Source organism: Priapulus caudatus, unplaced genomic scaffold (genome assembly GCF_000485595.1).
Source record: "Priapulus caudatus unplaced genomic scaffold, Priapulus_caudatus-5.0.1 Scaffold3297, whole genome shotgun sequence".
Lineage (NCBI taxonomy): Eukaryota > Metazoa > Priapulida > Priapulimorpha > Priapulimorphida > Priapulidae > Priapulus > Priapulus caudatus.
The window spans coordinates 12,971-17,957 of record NW_014580358.1 but is presented as its reverse complement, the minus strand read 5'-3'; the positions used below and the strand labels follow the sequence as shown (position 1 = coordinate 17,957).

The 4,987-nt window shown below is 44.3% G+C and overlaps 1 long non-coding RNA gene across 1 annotated transcript; it reads right to left on the bottom strand.

The window, feature by feature from the left end:
• Positions 1-3,696: 3,696 nt before the first annotated feature.
• Positions 3,697-4,941, bottom strand: LOC106819374. Its single transcript, XR_001395409.1, has 2 exons — positions 4,591-4,941; positions 3,697-4,297 (listed from the first exon to the last, which is right to left on the bottom strand). It is a non-coding gene; the product is annotated as an uncharacterized LOC106819374 (long non-coding RNA).
• Positions 4,942-4,987: the final 46 nt, after the last annotated feature.

Here is a 4,987-nt window from a genome sequence, read left to right as displayed (position 1 = left end):
GAATGCATTGTACCATTCGAAAGCTATGCAGTTTCTGATTCAGTAGGAAAATTTCTTCACTTCAATGGTGCATGGTTGCGTGTCTCTATCTATACTATGAGCACCACCTAATAATGACAAATTTCTCATTATTAGCTCCTGATACTATATTCCTTTTATTTATGTAAGATCTCACAATGGATAGCTGTACTGTGCGGGAGCTCCAACAGTTCGCACCGCCAGGAATCTCTACATATTTTGCACCAGAGAATAAGACGAAAACATTTTTTATCAAGAGCTTTCAAATGGAAAGTCTAACCCATTCCTACATGCTGTATATAATAACTTTTTGTCATTTACACCATATTATACTATTATGTCCGAGGGGTTCTAAGTTGCGGTTGTGCTGTCATATAAATGTATACGTAACAGTTTTTTCGTTTTCTCCATGCTTATTATTTATTTACACTCATTTCTAAATATTAATATTGTCTGCAATGTTTGTCGATTTTTTACCCATATGTTCCTATTCGTCTCCCATTATTAGTAGCTTTATCATTATTAGCTGCTCATAGTATAGATAGAGACACGCAACCATGCACATTGAAATGAAGAAATTTTCCTACTGAATCAGAAACTGCATAGCTTTCGAATGGTACAATGCATTCTGAGATCGTAGCATCTGAACTGAACCTCTGAGCTGAGTGAGTAGTACCTCTGAACTGGTGAAACTGGTGCTGGTTGTGGTGTGTTTTAGTTTTGGTTTCGGTTTCACAATACCAGCAGCCGTATGAGGTGAGGGAATCGATTTTTCTGTGTGTGGCAGCACTGTACAGTCAGTGCTGACATTGTGTGAAGTTTCACGAATTGACGGGTTTTTCACGGATTTTTCGGTGAGTTTGACGGTTTGACAGGTTTTTTTCATCTAGGAACACTCCCCGGGTATAAGAGATGGCCCTGTGAAAATTGCATCCAGATCGCTTGGGCGGTTTGGCCGTCCATAGGGTACGATACATACATACATACATACATACATAGATACATACATACGAACTCAAATATATATTAGATAACAAGACTAGCTATTACCCGTCCTCCAGACGGGTTCGAGTGGGGTCTGACTTGAGGATGGCGGTTTAACCATTTATCTGAGTTTAGACTTTTATTTGAGGATGTATTTACAGTAAACGGAAAATACTGATATTTAGACTCGAGTCATATACCAATATTTGTTTAAAAAAAATTGTATCTAAATATATATAAAATCTGAAATTTTACCTTAAAATGACATGCAATTTAAAAAAAAAAAAGGAAATGGGGTGATTTCATAGTACAATTTCACTTATTTATATATTTTTGAAAATAGCATTCTGGTTAGAAGCATTAATAATAAGTCAAATTCTTCAAAAAAAGTTATTGAGAGTTGATATAGTTTTGAAGATATATTTTATTGAAAAAGTCTGTTGTCGGCGGCGGGCACGATTACACCTCCCGTTGTTAAATATTTGCACACACACATAACACACACGCGCGCCCGCACGCACACACCGCATTCACACACATACGGGCATGCGCACGCACAATGACACGCGCACCAACCACGCACACACATACCACATTTACACACAGACGGGCGCGCACACACATATACGCACACGCACACGCACGCGCACGCGCACGCACACGCACACGGGCGCGCACACACATATACGCACACGCACACGCACGCGCGCGCGCACGCACTCGCACACGCACACACATACACATACACATACACACACACATACACATACACATACAACTGCAGCCGTCTCTCGTTGGAGTTTGTCTTAAATTTTCGCTTCACAGCTGTGCGCGGCAGTCACTGTGATTGGCTGTTTATAACACCGCAGCCGCAATGACTTTGGTGTGTGCGTGTGTGCGCGTGCCGGTGAAGGCCCCACCTAATTAAATGCTTATTATTATACCTTTAATCTACATTTAGTATAGCTATATTATCATTAAAACCCGTGAGAAAACACATTAATACTTTAACACAATTTCAAAAGGTTATGGCATATATAGTGTGGTATGTGTGTGTTCTTAGACAATCGAAACGGTGTCTAAAAATGTGAGAGCATTGGGAGCCGGGTAAGCGCGGGCACGGTTACATCTCTTATTGTCAAATATTTGCACACACGCTCGCACACACACACACACACACACACACACACACACACACACACACACACACACACACACACACACACACACACACACCACACACGCGCGCACACATCGCATTCACACACATACGGCCATGCGCACGCACAATCACACGCGCACCCACGCACACACACATACCACATTTACACACACACGGGCGCGCACACACATACACGCACACGCACACGCGCATGCACACGCATACATACTGACTCCGGGATGAGATTTTTCCGCGGATCCGCGGAAATCGGCGGATTTGACAGAGTCGCAGGGCACCATGCTTCTCTCCGTCTATGCACGGTACCCATGCTTCCTCACTTGGTCCTCGCTCCGAGGTCGCTCTCAATGTTGTGACAAACGTCAAATTCGCTTGAAAAAATTGGGGGCAGAGGGTAAATCATGTAAAAATTGAAATTATACCTCGAACAGTACCCGACAGTAGACTGACAGCGAAGTCAACAGCGGGTGTTACAGATAGCCAGCGTGTACCGCGCCTGCCGCTAGTGTGTACGATGTACGTCCGTCATGGCAAGAAGCGGTGCCGATTGATGTACGGGCAATGGATTGTTTCATGTCTATGCCGCGAAGCGATGCCGTGTGTGGAGCATGTTTATGACTGCGTAGGAGTGACCGGCGCCTGGGAGGGGAGAACAAAAGTAAAACGAATTTACGAAAACCGGTAGCTCCCTCGTCCTATCGTTTCATCCTATGAGGGGTTGATAATTATTAAGGATGCGGACTCCTATTTCTATCCCTGGTATAGTGTACAGTATTTTATGACATGGCACTGTGTGATATGTGTTTATTGACAAATGCTGGATGTACAGGAAATACCAGAAATGAAGTAAGTCAGGTTTAGAAAAGAATTAAAAAGCATGAAAATCGAGATTTACTCCAAGCCGTCTTCGTCGACGCTTGCAGTTGCTGCGGTAGCAGGTGATTCACATGCTCTGATTGGACGACTGCGCATGCAGATTTTGCGATCTTAAAAGTTGGTGCGGGTTTCCGATGAATGCCGAAGTTTCTTCGGGCACATAACTTTTTAGAAAATTGCCTCCAAAAGTCACTTTACGATAGAAAAATCGCGTTCTAACGTAGCGGAATGTATTCGGGACGTCCAGAAGGGGCCCCAGCTCGATTCGCGTGAGAATACGTGGCACGGTTTCGGAGGAGATACGGAAAACGACACTTCGGCTCTTTCTACTATTATATAGTAGATATAAGTTTTATTTATCGCTTTCAATATTCATAGATATATAACGCATATGATATTATATTTCATATCCCATTGCAGTTATCCAAACTCTGATGACTGCATTGCCAACAAGTGTGCTTATCATACGCAAAAGTCATATCAAAGTCATGCAAAGTCTTAATGTTTCTCTACTCTCTTTCGCCTATTATTGCCGATAATTTCCTGTAAATGCCGTTAAAATGCTCCTCTGCAACACACAAGTACACCGCACGCACGCCGCTGTGCACAAACAACAAGAAAAAAGTTAAAGAACTGACTTGTTGACTTATTGAGAAAGTTTATCAAAATTAAAAACGCATACATTTAATTTTAATATATTACTTGAAAAATTACAAGATATCAAAGAAAGTATGTAAATGTAAAATTTCCACGATTGGGGAGCAAATAGCGCGTAGACTCATTAAATAAACTTCTTCGGCCTTCCACCGGGTGCAAATTGAGACTGAAACAGTAGTCATTGATGGTGTAGAATATGAGTATTATATTTTTATGCTTATTGCAAAAGAATATTACATCACCACATATTATTCTTATTAGATGTACACATTGATTTATGAGATTTTTAAGACAGCAATAATAAGAAAACTGGGTGCTGCATGGCACCGTGCGACTTGTGCTGCCCCTGGCAAAGTTACGCATTGGAAATTTTATATTTGTGCAGAGCACATCAGAGGGCGCTGTCGACAGACCCACGCAGCAGCGCGACCGCCAGGAGGCACCACTACCTACGAATGCGATGAACTGGTGACTGATCGAAAAACAAAACAAAATAGAACCAAACGCGACTGGCAGAGAGAGTGCTAGAGCAGCTGGGAAAACTGTACGTGGGGCTGGTGTTGAATGACATCCACCACTACACTCACGTTCTCACTGGTAAGCAGGAGTAGAGAGGAAGGGAGGGAGCGCGGGAGCGAGGAAGGGAGGGAGGGAGAGCGAGAGAGAGAGAGGGAGAGGATGGGGAAAACTGTTAGAGGGGCTGATGTTGAATGACATCCACAACTACACTCACGTTCTCACTGGTAAGCAGGAGTAAAAGGAAGGGAGGGAGTGCGGGAGCGAGGGAAGGGAGGGAGGGAGAGAGGGAGAGAGAGATAGAGAGGAGGGGGAGAACTGTTAGATGGCTGGTGTTGCTATGACATCCACCACTACACCTCACGTTCTTACTGGTAAGCAGGAGTAGAGAGGAAGGGAGGGGAGTGCAGGAGGGAGGAAGGGAGGGAGAGAGGGAGAGAGAGAGAGGAGGAGAGGAGGGGGAGAACTGTTAGACGGCTGGTGTTGAATGACATCCACCACTAAACTCACGTTCTTACTGGTAAGCAGGAGTAGAGAGGAAGGGAGGAGTGCGGGGGCGAGGAAGGGAGGGAGGGAGAGCGAGAGAGAGAGAGAGGGAGAGGAGGGGGAGAACTGTTAGACGGGCTGGTGTTGAATGACATCCACCACTACACTCACGTTCTCACTGGTAAGCAGGAGTAGAGAGGAAGGGAGGGAGCGCGGGAGCGAGGAAGGGAAGGAAGGGAGAGCGAATCTCTCTCAAACAACCAACAGCGG